Below are 19,449 nucleotides of genomic sequence, written 5' to 3'. Positions count from 1 at the left end.
CCCCCCGCCTTTCCATTCTGTGCCTCTGGTACGGGTAGGGGTGAGACAGGAAAACATCGCTCTGGGTGTGTGCGTGTGTGTGTGTGTGTGTGTGTGTGTGTGAGTGAGAGGTTGGGGGAGGGGGTGCTAATGTGCATGTGTGGGGTCTGTCGTATTTGTTGGTGGTGGGGGGGTGGACTCCAGATCCGCTCTGCTACCCCAGCTGTTATCACAGATCGGAGCGCTTTATACGCATGTGCCTCCAGCGTTTGGTCCTTCTTACATAACACATCCAGTGCAGCAGAGGACATGAAAAAATGCGACCCCAACCCTCCAAACCCAAATTGGGTGAGGGGATAGAAGGTCAGGAAGCGTCCCTGGGTGTTGTCCTTCAGGGACTTGGTTCCTAGTGGGGGAAAGGAAGAAGGGAAGGAGGGTTTCTTCAAGTGGCTCCTGTCCTCTCTGACTTAAAAGCATCTAACTAAAAAGGACTGCAGGCACTAGTCCTCCCTAACGGGAAAGCTTGTAACCTGCTACACCAAGGGAACGGGGGCACTTTAACCTCGGGAGTGCAGAGAAGAGAGACGGTCCTTAATCAAGACACTTGGAGGAGAGGAGCAATGATGTGTTGGCGGCAGATGGGGGGCGCTGGGGATGACTTGGAGGAGGACAGAGGAATCTCTTGATAATAGGTTTCACTGGAGGCCTTAGGACACCTGTAATGGCTTAGCATTCACACAGGAAGCTGTGTGTGCAACTGACATTGCAAAACCCTTATTCTCTGCAGAGTTCTTTAGGCCTAAAATGAATATAGAAAGGCTTGTTTCCTGTACTTTCATTATAATGGAAAATTTGAACTGATTTTTCTCCTTCATTTTCTGCCATTTAAAAAATAACTCAATTTACCTCCAAATGAATATTGGTACTCGCCCCCAACCCTAAAGCTAGACCTCAATAATTCACCAGAGAACTGTTTTTCTAGCATACCCAGAGCCCTAGTCAAGGGCTATCGATTTTTCTCTTCAGTTCAGTTGTTTCTTTTGTAGTGCATAATCAAGCCCAGAAATTACTTGAAATATTAATAAGATCCATTTTAATTAAATTTGCAATGAGCTGTCCTCCTAGAAAAAGGCCATTTAACTTTATCAGAAACGTTTCCTCCAGTGATATAGTAATATTTGGTGATATTTGTCCTTGAGCAAACCAAGTTATTTTAAATATTTGCACATATAGATCACATATGTTTGCTACATATGTAGCAAATGCCTCATTGCTTTTTCACCTTATAAGAGTGCCAAAAGCAGAATTTTAACAAAGTAGATTGTGGAATGAGAAGATTGGGTTTGATTTTTAGGATATAGGCCAAATGGTTGATCAGAACAGAAATGCCCTTTCTGTGAGTAAAGTGGGTATCATTTTCATTATTAAGAGAAAATTCCCTGTGGAACCCTAAGGAGTCATGGTACCAAATGACAACTGTACATTTGCATTGTGAACTGAAAAGGAGTTACCAGTATTTACTTAATGATAGTGTGTTTGTTTCAAGCGTCATAATCCCTTTTGACCACTAGGTTTGAAATATGCAGTATATTTCTTATATACAGAAATGTATTACATTATAATGATGACTCTTTTGAACATTGTCTGAGCCAATTTCTTGCGTTGAGCATAGGTCAGGTATAAAACAAAATTTGCTCATTGGCATCTGTATTTTTGTTACAGTGATTGTATTTTATGTGGCTAACTTTATTAGAGATGGCTTATATTTATACAAGGATATTCAAGAGTAAATTGATGTGTGACTGATTCAGGGACAATTTTGGGAATGGTGGTATATTAATGATCTTACAAATTTAAGATCTAACTGATTTTTAATTGGTTAGATCCTTGTAGAGGTGTTTGGTAAAATACCACTGAAGTACATAAAACATCTATATATTCCTATTTAACATGGAATGTGAAAATTTTCCTATGTGTATATTATCACATAGGAAAATGATGCTCTTTGATTACACTGAAAGATTAACCAGCAGAATATTTTGATTGATCAGGCTCCTTTGCATGAGATGTGTTTGTGAATGTTCTTGTTACCATGAAAACAAAACAGAGGACAGTATATATGGAGACATTCCTTGTGGAGTAATGGTGCATGTGTCTGCTTGAACTTTTGGCACTTTGTCACTATTCAGAAAATCAGGTTGATTCTTTTATGCTGATTTAATTTAAAATGAAAAATCTTATTCCAGAATTTGCCATTTTTTTTTTTTTCGAAGTAGGGCTCATTTTAACAGCAGCAATAACAAATAACCCTTTGTGTTGTACACTGTATTGGGTTTCAGTTTTTGAATTATAACAAGTACACTATTTGAGTTGGGTTTCAGTTTTTAAATTATTATCAATAATTAGCTAAAGTCAATTTGAAAGCTTCACATAGCAAAAGTAATTTTAAAGAATGATAGAAAATGTTAGTTGGCATGAGTGAAAGTATAATCCATAAGGATGTAAAGTAATTTAATAACTGATGTGGTAATTATTATCACAAGGGAAAAGTGGCTAAGGTCTACTGGATGTATGGTTGTGGATCAGACAGGCTACTCATCTCCCGTTTGTTAAAAATGAACACTGTTTTCACATTTTGGTATGCGATCAGCATCAGCAGAACTCTCTCTTGGTCTATACATTAATTCTGTAGGTGGAGAAACGGTTCACAGTTTAAATATCTACCTGAAAATTTCAATGATATGCTTCCAGTTCATGGATTTATATGTGAATTCATCATCAATTCATATTTTGGCTAAAACTTGGGATTTAACTGTTACAACTTTTAAAGTGATATTATAAAAAGGAGCACTGGAAGTTTGCTAACTCAATGAAATTAAGGTTTCATAAGGAACTTCAAACCATCCAGAGTGTATGGATTCGCTTTAACCATACAGGCAGATCCTTTATTAATATGGAGCTAAACTTTAGTGAATATTCAAGTGAGGGCTCTACTGTGAAACCTGTAGGATTTACAGTGTTTGAAGTTGTGGATGAACACAGAGGATTAAAGAAAAATAGGAAAACTTTATGAAAATAAGATCATGCTTGTTTTAAAGTAATTGTATGAGAAGTAATATTTTCTCTTTGTTCCTGGTATTTAGTGACAGTTAAAAGCACTGCTTTCTGTATGATATTTATAGCAATGCTTCTGAAAAAAAGGTTGAGTAAACCAGTATTTGTAGCTATGAGATGCCACTAACTAATTTGGGAAAACATTTTAGCACTTTATTATTGTGTCACAACTCCGAAATCATCGTGAGAAAGAGGATAACATAGCATTCTTGGTCTGTGCAATCTTTGGCTTATCTAAGCCAAATTGTGAATATCGACATTAGATAGACACAGGCCTAAGCTGGCTTCATGACTACATTTAGAATAGAATCAGAACTGCCTGATATTTGGGTTACTATTGTTCTAGGCCGAATTTGTGCTATCTTAACATACACTCCCATCACTCATCATTTGAGGTATTACCTATGACATGTGATCTATTCTACAGGTGTCTATAATCTTTTAGATTTCCAACCCCCTTAAAACTTGAGATCTAATTGTTTAGATCTATCTGAGAAAGTACTTTGGAGAAAGGAAGAGATGGACATGATGTTTACGTGCCTGAGGGTGATTCTCGGCCGAAAGGAGAGGTGGTCTCACCTGTTACTTCTGGGTCACAGGGGGATGGAAGTAAGTTCAGGAAGTACCCAGGGCCAATCTTTTTGACTTTTCACTTATGTATAATCTTAATCCTCTATTCAGCGTACTATGACTGGTGCTCTATTATTGTTGGTCAATGCAATTCACTCTCTCAGTCATTCAACAAGTATTTCCTGTAGATTAGGCCTTCTGCTAGACATGCAGGGTATAAATAATGACCCGAACCACTAAAGGAGCTCCTTTCCAGGAGTTAAAAACAAGCCAGTGGGGCTGATAACAAGAGAAAGGTAATGCAGGGCCTTGAAGGAAGGTTGACTGCAGGAATGATTATCCAACCTGACAAATGTGAGGACTGCCTTTGGCAAATCAGGACACATCATGACACTCCAAATGACCATGTTACAGGTTGATCCTTGGAGAGGGAATTTTGAGGGGCAGGGCCTTGAAATTGGAAGAACCTTGGTAACGCGTGTCTCTTCTCAGTGCTTCCACATCAATTGTCTTGGAGCACATGGAATTTTTAATGACTGTATATATAACGACTTCAGTTTGAAGGATTTACCTGTAAATTAACTATTATTATTTGCAGATTTTTAAAATAACAAATAATTTAAGTTCTAAAAATACTTACTTGGTGCTCCAGTTAACAAAAATGGCCAGCATCATTGATTCAATTAATAAATAACTACCAATTCAGAAGTCTTTACAAAGTCACTGTGTGAAAGTAACCAATTAATCTTTGGAACCCTGCATGAGCTAGATCTACATATTTTCAAACAACTAGCAAGGGACTGAGACATTCAATTATCCCAATAATTTCTCCTCATGATTGCAAATATCGGGATCTTTGGAGAAATTTAGATCTGATTTCTTACTTTCCATGTGATTAGGGGTCTGTGTGACATGAAAATATGAGTAGAAACAGAGGTTAGTGAAAAATCACTTTCCTTTATTTTGTCCACTGCATCATTTGATTACTTTTTTTTCCGTTTTATAATTTATATAATGTAGGAAATTCAATTTGGGTGACAAAAAGAGTCTTTTTAAATTTTTATTTATTTATTTGAGACGGAGTCTTACTCTGTTGCTTAGGCTGGAGTGCAGTAGTGCGATCTCAGCTCACTGCAACCTCCACCTCCTGGGTTCAAGCAATTCTCTGCCTCAGCCTCCTGAGTAGCTGGGATTATAGGTGCTCACCACCACGCCTGGCTAATTTCTTTATTTTTAGTGGAGACGGGATTTCACCATCTTGGCCAGGCTTGTCTTGAACTCCTGACCTCAGGTGATCCACCCACCTTGGCCTCCCAAAGTGCTGGGATTATAGGTGTGAGCCACCACACTGGGCCAAAAAGAGTCTATTTTATGTAGTAGTTCCAAGCTTGGGCTCTGCAGTCAGCTCAAGAGTCAGAATGAGCAACAGAGATAAAAGGATGATGATTTCCAACTTCAAACATTTTACAATCTAGAAGAGACATGACTTATAGTAAACTTTATTAAAACTTACAAGTGGGAATAGAGTATAAATGGAAGCAGGATTTTTTCCAGCTGGAAAGATTAGAGGGTTCTTATGACAGGAGGGGATTCTTTTTTTTACTGAGGACCTTGGATGTTGAGTAGAATTTCACTGAGTAAAGAAGGGAGGCAGGAGCTCCCCATACTCTGACCTGGAATGAGAGGGGACAGGGATAGTGCCAGGGCAGAGGAGGAGTTGGGAGCCTGGAAAGGTACATAGCTCCAGATCTTTTGGTGCCTCGAAGACCTGCAGAGAAAGCTGGGCATCACTGAAGGTTTTTGAGTAGCGGAGTGGTGCTGTAAAGTGTGTGTTTCAGAAAGCTTATAAGGGTATATGGGATGAATATCTTGGTGGCAAGGAGACAGTTAGATTGCCAAAATATCCTAAAGAGAAGTAATGAAAGTTGCCCCTACTGAACGATAATGTGAATTCTTTTATTCTGTTAATTGATGTGTTTAAAAGTACCCTAAAAACCATAAGTAACAAAAGTGATTAAAATATTTTGTTAAACATGGCCAAATGTGTATGACAGGTTGTCAATTTGAACAACATTATAAGTATTGCATTATTATTTTAACCTAATATAAATTTTTTTTTACTACAGAATATATTTATAGATATGAGTAGTGAAAGTTGACCATCAAACACCAACTTGCAGACATGTTTATACTTAAAATTACAAGGTAATTATATGTTTAGGAATACATGTATGAGGAATGGAGCAGTGATACATTTTGTGGTTAGTTGGAATACTGCTTTTTTATTGATACCCAGCTGTATCTAAATCATTACAATACTGCACAGATAGTGTAGCACAGTGTATTTGAAATGCAGCGCTTTGTTGGGCAAAGATTTATTTAATGGTTTCATTTTCTCTGCAAAACAAAAAAAAGCAGGAGATAATCGAAGCTCTTATTATTTGCATTGTGGCAGGTTTCACTTGAGTTCAGAAGCCTAGGAAAAAGGTGGGACTTTTGAAAGCAGGGCAGTAGGTAAATGTAGACACACCTTCATTTGTATTTGATTGGGGATCTGACAGCATGCACATGTTGTGTACAGGTTTGCACGTATGCATACACACATATACAAATTGTAGAAAACCATAGGTGTTCTGTGAGAGAGAAAATTTTGCTACTTATACAGTGTGACTTCTCATCCTGATAGTTGCAGAAAATATTTCTTTTAAAATGGAGATTAATGTCTAATTCCATATAAAGAAGATTATAGGAAAGGTGATTTAAACTGTAAGTAGCTTTGTTCACTAAGACGCTAGATTTATTTGAAACAGTGTTTTATTTCTTTTGGAAGGCAGACAACTAGTTTAATAGTGTACATATGAAACGCTAATTTGGCTTGTTAATTGGATGCAATTAAATTGAGGTTATTTTATACTGCTTAATTGTTAGAAAATTACATGCGTTGCCATGCCTGTGTAATGCGAAGCAAAAGCGGAGGGTATAGCCGGAGTGGGGCTGGGAGGGGCGCAAGATCTAGTCCTGTCTTTGCAATTAACTTTCTGTGAAAATTGGAAACAAGTCATTGAAGCTCTTTGGACCTCATTTGGAAATGGAAGAGATTGGAACAGATGGCTCCTAAAGCTTCTTCCAGCTCATATTCTATCAGTTTATAAATTCTACTTTGTAGTTGTAGAGAATGCAATGTCATTATATTCTGTAATTATGGTATTACAAGGATGAACAAGACACTTAAAAAAATCAGCACAGTGTCAATTTAGCAAATCCGTTAGAAGGAAGGCAATTTCGGCTTCAAGAGCACTCACCTGTGCCAGGCTCCATCCCAGGCTGTCTCCCCACATTACGTCACTTAGTCCTAACAACCACCCTGAGAAGATTTGGTTTTTTATCTTGATGTGTACACTTAAAGAAACTTCCATTCAGAAAGGTTTTTGCAGGGACGGTTTGATAGTCATTGGTGAAGCAGGATTCGAACTCAGGGTTTTTTGGCTCCGAAAATGCTTTGTCTTTTTACCATTTCATGCAGTATAAGCAATTGTTTACACATCAAAATTATTTCAAATATTTAAAAAAGGTCAACCATATTTATCACTTAGCACAATGTTTCCCCTTAGTAGTATATGGATAAACAGGTAGCCTATGGGATTAAGAACCTGGATTTGAAGTCAGACAGAATAGGGCAAATTCCAACTCCACTACCACCTGGGGGAATTTGGATAAGTTACTTAACCTCCCTGAAGTTACAAAATGAGGATAATACCCATTCAAGGGTCATTGTGAAATTTTTATGAGAATGTGTGCACCCATCTCAATGAGCACATAGTAAACGTTTAATACCTGGTAGCTATGGGTTATTATTAACAAGGTATTAGACCATAAGAAAAACACAGGACAATTCAAATTGTTGTGACAGTAAACTATTAAATTTTCAAATGGTCCATTAAACTCTTGACTGAAGTGGTTTAAGAAACAATGTTAGAATGACATGGTTTCACATTCGACAGTTAACAAATGGAAACATCAATTAAAATCTGGGGTGTTTCTAACTGAGCCCAGCCAGTGCTGTGCCGATGAAGTGAACTTAATTCTCTGGTTCTTTGTGGAAAATCATTCTGAAGTTTTTGCTCTAAAAATGGCTTTTGGGGCCTGAATTACCCAACTTGAACTTCTGTGCAAGAACTAGAGGACCAGTGATTACTCGTGGGGCCTTGGGCCTACTTAAGAGATACAACTTGGGTGTTCACAGGACTGTTAACTTTAATTTAAAAAAATTTATTAATTCAACAGAGATGTATTAAACACCTGCTCTGGGAAAGGTGCTGTTCTAGACATGGCGATCCATCAGTAGACAAAAATAGTTAAAAAATAAATTGCTTGCCTTCATGGAGTTTACATTCTAGTAGACTAATTTAGAAACTTTTTATGGCTAATTCAGTCACTGTATTACTTTTCAGTGTTTACAGGAATCTCTGCTTTTATAGTGGTCTCTCTTAACCCAAATAACATTTAAAGAAATATTGTAAGACTTATTAAATCACTAATGAAATACTCCATTTATTTTATATATATGTGGATGTATATAGGTACATATATTTCATAGTAAGGTAGTTTTCGACACCTAAATATTATAGCACTAGATTTTTTTTTAAATTCATTTTTATGGTTCAGCATTATGGTCCGTCACACCTGTAGAATTAGGTGCTGGTGGCCAGGTGCAGTGGCTCATGGCTGTGATTCCAGCACTTGGGGAGGCTGAGGTGGGTGGATCACAAGGTCAGGAGTTTAAGACCAGCCTGGACAATATGATGAAACCCCATGTCTCCTAAAAATACAAAAATTAGCTGGATGTGGTGACACGTGCCTATAGTCCCAGCTACCTGGGAGGCAGAGACAGGAGAATCGCTTGAACTCGAGAGGTACAGATCACCTCACTGCACTCCAGCCTGGGTGACAGAGTGAGACGCCGTCTCAAAAAAAAAAAAAAAAAAAAAAAGAGAGAGCGAGAAGAGAATTAATTAAGTGCTGGCTGTTTTTTCATGGGCAAGGAAAAAAAAATGGTTTACAAATGACACATCCTTTTTTTTTTTTTTCTTGAGACAAATTCTCGCTGTGTCACCCAGGCTGGAGTGCAGTGGCGCCATCACGGTTCACTGCAGCCTTGACCTCCTGGGCTCAAATGATCCTCCCGCCTCAGTCTCCTGAGTAGCTGGGACCGCAGGCTGGTACCACCATGTGCGGCTAATTTTTGTGACCCATTCTCTTGTTAAATGCATTTATAAGGTTACCAAAGTGAAGTAATTAAACAAGTTATATTCGGAGTTTATATTTTTAATTTTAAGTGAATTATTCATCTTTTAACTGAATTTTTGCTATAAAATTTCTAGTGGATTAGGATGATTTCACTTTCACAAAAGTGTGCTCAATACAGTGCATGACATGTGCTGGGCATACAGTTGATATTTGGTGGATGTTTAAAGTCATAATTCATTCTCAAGAAGCTTACTGTCCAAATGGTAAGGAAAAACACCTGCTACGCTGTAAAATGGGGGTCATGAGAACCAGATGAAGGAGATCCTCCAGGAGCTCAAGTCCTGTCTGTCTTTGTGCCAATAGCCAGAGCTCATTAGTCTGTGCACCTTTATTTTATTATTATTTTGTGACAGGGTCTCACTCTGTCACCCCCACTGAAGTGCAGTGGTGCAATCTGCGCTCACTGCAACCTCCGACTCTCAGGCTCAAACGATCCTCCCACCTCAGCCTCCCAAGTAGCTGGGACTACAGGCACCCGCCACCATACTGAGCTAATTTTTGTATTTTTTGTGGAGACAGGGTTTTGCCATATTGCCCAGGGTGGTCTCCAACTCCTGGGCTCAAGCCATCCACCCACCTTGGCCTCCCAAAGTGCTGGAATTACTGCACCCAGCCTGTCTGTGCACTATTAAGTGCTTCTTGGCACATTCGATTTTAATGTTTTCCAGGAAACAAGTGCCTCCATGTGTCCCTCCAGCAATCCCAAACATCTCTTAAACATAGTTGCGGGCTCCCCAGGCTCTAAACTCCCCAATTGTTTTTGCAGCAAGTGAACAAATATAGGGCCTTTTTGAATTGTGTTTCTCCCTACAGTTGGATAGGCCAGCTTATAGTTGAACTGGGATTCTTCCACCTAGGACAGCTTTCTTTGACAATATTTTGTTCAGGGTGCTCTAAGAAGGACACTGTGTGAAGGTGGCTGTTGCTCATGAGTCTGGGGTTTGAGGAAGCATTGTTTCTTGGTGTGCCTGTTTGGATCAATTAGGTGTGAAAGAAGGAGTGTATTCCTTTCCCCCACTACGCACCCTTGCCCTATGTAGGCCAAGACAAATGGAGGAGGAAAGGCTGGGGTGAAACGGTTTCCTTTCATGCAAAGCAAGTGGTGAAAGCCTCTGTCTTTGCAACTCAGCAATGTCCCTTGGGATGGTCTTGATGGCTGGTAGACTACTTTATGGATAGATCATGGGAAGTTCAGCTTCTAATTATCCATGGAACAGTTATCAAACTTTATTTTTCTTTCTTCGCTGATACTTACATTTTAATAAATTCACTTTCTCTAAACAAGGGGAAAATCCAGGGTTATAAGCATTCAATTTATTTTCTTGTCAGTAGTCATGTGTCAAAGTTTATGTTGGGAGAGATATAGAGATATAGCCTTTTGGGGTAAAATGAGGATTTCAGATATCTTTTCTGCTCTTGTGAGGCTGTGGTCATTAGAGCCTACACTGGAGCTCTATAGAACACCAGAATGAATGACTTGAAACTCTGACCCCACTAGTTGATTGCTTGCCTTATTATTGATTTTCAAAAAGATTCAGGCCAAGAGGCTGTACCTCTGTTATATTTCATTATTTCTTCATCCGTAAAAATGAAGCATTGTTTATAGCACTCACCTACCTCCTGGGAATACAGCAGGGTAACACAAGAGAATTGGAGTGGCTATTTTTAGTGTGTGAAGCAACACTAAGTTTTGAGAATAATTCAATTGTTGAAAAAAATCTGATACACAGCAATACAATGGTGACAAGGGTTAGTAGAGTGTTGTTGAGATAATTGACTGATATTGATGCAATTTATTACAGGCCTATGTAATTGTCTTATAAGTACCGCGCGCTAACCGATTGCGCCACTGGAGCCACTGGCCTATGTAATTGTTTTCAGGAAGATAATGGTCAGCAGTTCCACAGCTTGTTATAGTATCTCCTGATGGATTTAAATTTCGTGTAGGTCACTAATGCACTCGTGTCACAAAGTATTCAGATACTTGTACCCACATTCAAACAAAAGAAAAGGGATCTAAAGACATTTGTTTTTGGATTTGTAATCTGTTTACTTTTTCAAATGACCTCAGTACTATTCGTGATAAACTTGGTGCCCAACTTCAATCAAGTGTAAATTTTAAAATGAGTCAAGTGGCTGAGAATATTCTAAATGACCTTTTAAAATAATAATCTGACGGTATAGAATATAACAAATAATTAGACACTGAGTGTGGAAGTTAAATTTTCTAATGGGCAAAGTCCAAGTCTGTCCAGTCATCAGTTGGTGTTTGGCTATGTTTGGTGGGAGTTTGCTAATGTGAAACCTAATGATGTCTAAAAATGGTCCTGATGGGTATTAATAGTCATCTGGAAAAATTTTACATCTTCACAAATAATCCCAAGAATTTATACTGTGAAGACATTATCCTGATAGTTCTTCTTTTCCTGTATTCTTATGGGTGATGTAGGATGAGAGCAGTATGAAGCAAACAGAAGACATTTTGAAATTAATCACAAAATTCCCATGGCTTTGAAGCCTGCTATTGTTATACTCACCCTTCTTATAGCTTTAAAATCAAACAATGCCAAACAGTATATCTAACAGTTTTAATTTCCTTGGAGCCAAATTGATTTTGTTTAAATTTCATTTCAAATTTTTACAGTATGCCACACAGTTGTATACATCAGGCTACTATTCTTATTTGTATTTGACTTGTAAATATTTGTGAATGGAGCAGGCATGAAGAAATGAAATTCTGAGGTTCTTTTGGAACATGCAAATGACTGCTTCCTTATTCAGTGCAACCTGTTCCCAGTGCTTTCTTCCCGATGGGTCAGCTTTTGGTTTTGAGTAGGCTGCATCATCAGTCCCAGTTGAGCTTTTTGTGAGAAATTTTACTTCTTCCTTTCATTGTGATACAATTTGGGGTACTTCAACGATGCCTTATTTAGGGCATCTCTTAAAGTGTCTAATTTAAATATGCTGATTAATTTTCTTAGGTGTAGGATCTGATGTATCAGTTTTGGTTTGTCAACTGGTGACAGGACACTTTGCAATGTAAAGTTTCTTACAGAATTTCAGGATTAGATAAAACTATTGGAGGCATCATTTAATCTTTAACTGAGCGAGAAATCACTTAGGACAAATTACCAAGGCCTGCTTGCATTCAGTTTCTACTTCAACACCTTTTTATTTCTCAGGGAGGCCTATTCCGTTCTTGGACATTTCTAGTTACCAGCAGTTGAGCCCTTTCCAGCTATCTAGAACAAGTTTACTCATTGTCTTGCATGACAATCCTACAATTATTTAAAGATAGCAATCTTGTTCACCTTAAGTATTCTTTTCTCCAGGGTAAATATTCCCACTTCTTCAACTAGACCTCATAGGATGTTGTTTTGATTTTTATTTTATTAATTTCCCAGGGATCAGATTGTTCATGTCGGAAATTTACTCCAGGCTGAGTTTTTTTTTAATAGCTCCTGAAAAATAAATTGCTTATTACCATTTACTTTCCAGAAGACAGCCTCTTACCAACTGGCTTGGAAATGTTTTACAGAACAGGACTAGCCATGCTTGCTGAGACTTTTTATGTAGTATAACTAGAATAGAGTTGGAATATATAATAATGTAATGCAAATTGATTTTTAAAAATATAATTCTTGAGATTCTGGTATGTGCAAGATATATGGGAATATGAAGTAGAGTATAAATATACATAGAATATAAATGTAAGTAGAATATGAAATATAAAGAAGAGTCACTATTCTCATCATCAGGACTTTTATAATCTACCCTATTGAGGAAAAGAATGATGTAAGGGAAGCAGTAACTAAAAGAAGCAGGTTAAGTACCATGAGAGAGGCACATGTGACGTACTGAGAAGGTGCAACATCAACTCTAGCTGAGGTCTCAGGAGAGGTTTCATAGCAAAAGGAAATGCTTTAGCTGGGCGCACACACCAATATGGGAAAGTGTCAAGAGTATTTTCCGAGAAGCATTTCATTTGAGGGAAGCATAAAATATGTATTAAGTAAATGTTGGTGAGAAAGTTAGGAAGATTGGGATATATGGTCTAAAGACTCATATTCTAGCTTAAGGGGTTTGAACTTAAAACGATAGATAATGGTAGATGTAGTGTACTCCCATTGAGAGTTTGGTTCCTGAATTGTACAGTTCTGTAACTACATACACAACTTAATGAAATGAAACAAACAGATAAAAGATAAGTATGTGAAAACTATGCAGATAATTCAATTGCATTTATAAGTAGCAGGGAGTATAAGACATGTTTGCTTTGAATTGGCATATTATTTTTATGTACTGTCTGTGTCCTAGAAAGCCAGCAGTCTTAAGGATGGTAAAGAGAAGGTTATAGTTTTATGGGTAGTTTGTTAGAAAAATAAAGCCACTGAGCTTGAAGATACCAAAGTAGAAAAGCATTCTACTGGAACCAAAGATTGTGAAGCAAGCAAGTAGGTAGGTAGGTTTTTCGTAAATGGTTCATTCATTCTATATGTTCATGAGTGTGTGTATGTGTGTGTGATTCACTTCTGTCTTCATTCCTATATATATCTGTTCAGTCAGTGAGCTCCCTTCCTTTCATTTCAGCTATTTAATTTGAGCTGGGCTTTGATTTGGGAAAGTACTGGCTCTAGAGGAACAACTAGAGCCAGTACTTATGGAAATAGGATGTGGACCTCAGAAATGGAAATAGGATGTGGACCTCAGAAAGAAGAGAGTCCTGATTTTGTCATCACATTTCTTGGGAGTCAGTTTTCTGGAAAAACAACAAATGATTGGTGAAAGCTCATTTGAGAAGGATATTACTCAATTTGGTTATTGCTAGAGAAGAGTGAAAATTTAGTATGCCCTTCTGAATATTTTTAGAGAGGAGGCCAGTTTGTGAAACAAGTCAGGCTGCCAGATACAGTCTGGCCATACCAAAGACTTGAAAGTCTATGAAAATGTGGAGACTCCTGAGATAGAGAACTTGGATCTCAGAAGCATGAACAGCCAAACATTTTGGTAACAACTTACTGTTTCTTTCATATTCTAACTACATATTTAAATGAAACCAATCCTGAATGAAGCAATGAGTTTTAAAATAGTTTGGGAAACTTCAAGTCTTAATCCTTTTCATTGTATGAAATAATCTATCTTATTAGGTTGGAATTGTGCACTTTTATGATGTATTTTAAGTAAGAAAAGTGGAGCACTTTAACTTTTTTCTAAAGAGAAAGTATAAAATACATTATCCTGCAAAACTTCCTTTTATCCTCACAGTTATTTCTTTTCTTTCATGGTATAAAAGAGGTGCATTTGAAAACAGCACCAGGAACCTGAGGAACTTCTTTTTTAAAAAATTTTTTTTGGTTCTGGTTTATATTTTCAATTGTGTGTTTATTCACAAGCTGATTTACTTACTGTTGTCATACTGATCTTTATATCCTCAGTCTATACTAAATTTATGGTAATATTGATTTTATTTAGCCTGTAATTAGGATTATAAAATAAAACATTTTTTAGTCTTCCCTCTTTGTCCTTTCCAAGTGCCATCATCAGCAACTAAGTATAGACCAGAGAGTATGAATTTTGAATAAAATCTTCATTGAGCTTAGATGGTATCTGGGGAGTCACATGCAGCTTGGGGAGTGCTAATTGTATACCATTGACAGATGATTTGAAGGAACAAGTATAAGTATGTTCAAATCAAAAACACAATAATTGCTGCAGAGATTTAATGGATAAAAGAACAATTGATATGAAGGGGAAAAGACATCCCAGCAAAAGGTTGATGTACGATCATTCAGGAAACAGATATCCACTACAATATTTCCTAGGACTGGATACACTGGAATCACATTTACAGTCAAGGATCGTTTGATACAGTTTGCGAAGCCAAGTATATAAAGCAATTGGATGTGATTAGATGTTTTGCAGGTCCCTCTCGAGAGCACTCACACTCAGGGGCACTGGCCACTGGGAAGTAAAGAAGTGGTTGCAGTTAGGAATAAGGAGTTTGAGAATGAGAAGAGTTTGGGATTGCTTTTCAGCAAGATTGAAAGGAGCCACTCTGAGGTTCCTATAGCTATGCTAGTCCTGAACTGAGTGGAGATTTCAGTTCTCTGAGCCTATTTCTTGACAAAATAGGGGTAGAAATATATATATGTGAAGTAAATGGCAAACTCTAATGTACTATGCAAATTTAAGATATCATGTGATAAAGTTGTATTATTCAGATGTTTAGCAAATAAGACAACAGAATATTACTGAAGGGCTTTGCATCACTGTAAGTGGGGAAACCTAAGTTGCCTTTAATATTACCTGAAATGGTACATGACTGGATAGCACAACTAACATATATTAAATTGTAAAGTCTTTTGATGTACCTTTACCATATAAAAAAGTTTCAGTAACCTTCTAAAAATGAAACTTAAAGAAGCAGTAGAACCGAGGATGAACCTCATGAAAACATCGAGCTGACTTCTGTGCCATTTCTTAAGATTAATTTCTGGTGAATTTATAGGTTACAATGCAATGCACATTTTAAGTGTCATGATACTCATAAAACCCTAAACATATGCTTAAAAATAGAGTTTATATTTTTAGGGTAGTTTTAGCTTCACAGCAAAATTCAGCGGAAGGTACAGAGACTTCCTATGTACTTCCTGTCCCCACATACACACAGCCTCCTCCACTATCCAAGTCTTGCGCTAGAGTGGTACATTTGTTATAAGCCAAGAACCTACACTGACACATCATGATCACCCCAGGTCCATAGTTTACATTGTTTTAATTCATGCCCTGATGTGAAACATTGCTTAGTTCAAATGTTAAAAGATGTTGACACAATAAAACATCTGTAATGTTTGTTCACCATGAGAACAGAATCTACAATTTATTGTGTAGTTGACGATCTGTCTCAAACTGCACAAGCTGAAATTAAACTATTTCAATTTTTAATTCAACATCATAAAATACCTTATGGCCTTATTTTTAATCGTTATTAACCGTAAGCCACAGCTTCTCTACAATTACGCATGGTTATAATCTGCTTTATGGCTTGAAACTAAATGGAAGACTGGAAATTTAGAAGAAAGGAAACTTTAAAAATCTTTAAGAAACATGAATAGGTAATTTCCATTTTAAAACACTCTGGCTAAAGGTTTTGTTTGCTATTAAAGTGGATAAGTACAAGATTGAAAGATTCTTAAGAGATTCGGATTTTTAAAAGTATAGTTGAGATAGGATAACTTAAGGTCCTAATAAATAAAAGGAGTTTCTATGTTGTGTAGTGGGTGTTTTCATAATGAAAACATATAGAATATGCTTTTAGAAACGTCTCAGGGGGCCTTCTTGCCTACTGTCACCTAACTGGAGCTCTGCAGTGCAGAAATGTTCCTTTTCCTGTTTTATGTCTGACAGTTATTTACGGAATCCACAATTGGAAAGGAGACAGAAAACGAGGGGAAAACAACTGCAACAACGCTTACGTGATTTTTCACTTTTGATGACTTGGAAATAATCCTACTGGAAAAAAGAGTCATCTTTAGGGAAATTGCGTTGAAAATTACGCTGAGAAAAGTGCGCCTGGCCAGTGCGTCCTTCAAACACCTGGAAACGCACGCCTTTTCCTCCCTGTGGGAAATCCAGGCAGTGGAGGAGGGCAGCCCGCAGTCTGCGGCTGGGATCGCTGGGCTTGCGAGCTCGGTTTCCTCCAGGAGGAAGAGCAGCTCCGCCCCGCGCAGCCCCAAGGCTGGCCTCCGGTAGCAGCGCTGGGCCGGCCGGGGACTGAGGCGCCGGGAGCGCCCGCGGGAGAGGAGAGCCCTGGCCGCCCGCCCCGCTCCGCCGCGCGCTGCCTGCCCTGGACACGGCTTGAACTTTGGCCCCCGGTCCGCTCACACCCGAGGGAGCATGAATGCAATGACGTCTCCGCTGGACTCAGCTGCACAACAGGAAATGCTCTCGGCCTCCCCTCTTCCTGCCGGGAGAAAGTGGGGCTCGCCGCGCCCGGCGGCCGCCGCAGCGCCGGCCCAGACCTAGTTTCGGGGCCGCGGGCCCAGGGCCGGGAGCGGGTCCGGGAGGGAGAACGCGCCCCCCGGCCTGGGTTCACTGGCCCCGGCGTGTCGGGGGGCTTCCGCGGTGCGGAAAACCCCGGGGGTCAGGGGACAGCTGTCCTCGCGGGGACCACAGCACTGGCACCTCCCTGACTGAGAGGACACCCAGTCAGGTGGGCCCGGAGCACCGGGGGCTCCCGAAGTGGGGCCTGATGGTGCCCAGGAGCGCTGACCCCAGGAGGCCTGAGTCCTTTTGTCATTGCCCGGATAGAATATAACGCTCTTTCTTTTCACAAAACCCTCGCAGGAAACCCCTCCTTTAACTCTCCCTCTAACTGCCACCTTTTTACTTTATTGTGGAAACAAGATATGAATATTCAGTGCATAGCACAAACGTCATGCCGTTTATACACTTCCAGACAGAACCATTACAAGAAAATGATCTCAGTGTTCATGATTTTAGCTGTTGTTATGTAGGGAATATGATGAATTTGGTTTAATAGAATACTAATGATCTTGTGAATTTGAAGACAGTATCATAGCCTTGAATTTATTATACTGAAATTATTAGATGAACTTTTACTGTTTTTATAATGAAAATATTATTTTGCTAGAGGTAGACATAAAAAGTTGAACACAAGCAAGTTAATCTAAGCTGTTACATTTTTAAAAAGTTTTAATTTGCATGAATCATCTTTCGAATTATATTTGAGAATCGATGTTTAGTACTAATAATCTCTAGTTTAGTAACTTGAACCTTACATGTCTTCCACACAGCTTGCAGGTGTGATAAAGAAGAGTTTTATCAGCTGAGCAGTCGTCATTGTGATTACGTCCCTGATTGACTCATGAATAGGCTTTGTAATGATAGATTGTCCTTTTGGACACACAGCCAAAATGCTAAAGTTCACTGGGAGGTCTGCTAAGGTTTCTTATATCAAAGAGTTGACAGAGAAAGGACTTAGTAAATGAAGATACTATTTAGTAGTTCCTAGTAAACCTCAAAAATCATTCCAAATTGGAACATACACTATGTTTACGTGTTTAAGTTAAACTGAGTCATGAAGCTAACCGCTGACTTATGTATGCTTTTAGTAGTGTTGCCTAAATATTCTCCTTTAAAAGAAGTCCCCACAGGATTATGAGACGTACATATAGTACAATGTCATTTTTCTTGGGAAGCTTTCAGCTTACTTATGCAATAAGGAAATTTAAGGTTATTTGAATACATCTGGAATAATAGCTTTAGATTTTTGAAATTGCCTTTTTGGGGTAGCTTTTCCCTTTTTCCTTGACAAAATATAACACAACGATCCTTTTTCCCATCTGAGCTTATTTCAAGTTGTTATGGTAGCAAAGTTATGGGTTATGAAATGCACAAAAATGTTGGTACAGATATACTTAGTGGTCCACTTAAAATAAAATTGGAAATTAAGAATAGAGGGGAGGTTGTGGCTCCTTGGTATTATGTTAGGAGAGCAGAATCCATTATAGTACACTCTTACAGTTAAACAATTTGGAGGCAAACAAGGTTATGTGAGTGACAAAGTTTGGTAAAACTGGAAAGCACTATGCTAATGCAAGATTACTTTCTGAAAATGTGATTCTCATTCCCTTTTTTCCTTCACAATAAAATTGTATAGAACGTTTGTGTAATAGAACAAGGAGAACTTCTAAAATGCATGTTAGTTTCATCCTTTGAGGTCACATATTGGGTCTCCTGCCTTCTATTTACTCTCTATAAGATGTTCAACAGAGAGAGCAAATAGACAGAAGGCAGGGGACCCAACTATGTGGCCTCAAAGGATGTGGCTGCAAAGGTACTATGAAAGTATTTATTTAGTAGTAGTATTATAGGGACCAGTTACTCCAGATTTGTATGAATAATAATCCCCAGATTTTATGCAGCATCATGTTGGAGGTGCTAAGTAGGATCCTTAGACATATTAGTTGAATCTCATAATCACCAGGAGATTAACATACTATTTTATCAAAAATGGAGTGTGAGGAGTCTTTATGGACTGCATAGATTCTGAATTTTTATAACATTGATCCAAACCCAGTACCTTGTCTGTAATTATAGTCTAAGCATATGTGATTTGATTAATACATGAATTACAAATATATCTACTTTTGGGCAATATATTCCACTTTTTGTACTGCAGAAGAATTTTGTGCCTTTGCAGTAACCAAAACTAGTTCTGTTTAGGGTCAGTAGGAGAATATCTTTTTCCTCTTAACTGAAAGTTTGTGTTTCTTGGAGGAAAATCCTAGAATAAATGCAATCCTCCATTGTATCTTGGAATTACAATTTGAAATGTCTTAAACAGTATTTTTTGAAAGAATTGGTTGTCTACTGTGTGCCTTTTCCAATGAGCTACATAAGTAAAGGCAGAGTTTGTCTTTTCCTCTCTGAATGCCTAATGCCTAGAGCAGTGCC

General features: G+C 38.3%; 1 protein-coding gene across 3 annotated transcripts in view; it reads left to right on the top strand.

Moving 5' to 3' along the window:
* Nucleotides 1–19,449, top strand: part of HIVEP2 (HIVEP zinc finger 2) — a 198,922-nt gene that overhangs the window by 1,704 nt on the left and 177,769 nt on the right. The gene's annotated exons all lie outside the window — the stretch shown is intronic.

This window comes from Piliocolobus tephrosceles, chromosome 5, assembly GCF_002776525.5.
Source record: "Piliocolobus tephrosceles isolate RC106 chromosome 5, ASM277652v3, whole genome shotgun sequence".
NCBI classification, from domain to species: Eukaryota; Metazoa; Chordata; class Mammalia; order Primates; family Cercopithecidae; genus Piliocolobus; species Piliocolobus tephrosceles.
This window is presented reverse-complemented; position numbering and strand designations above follow the sequence as displayed.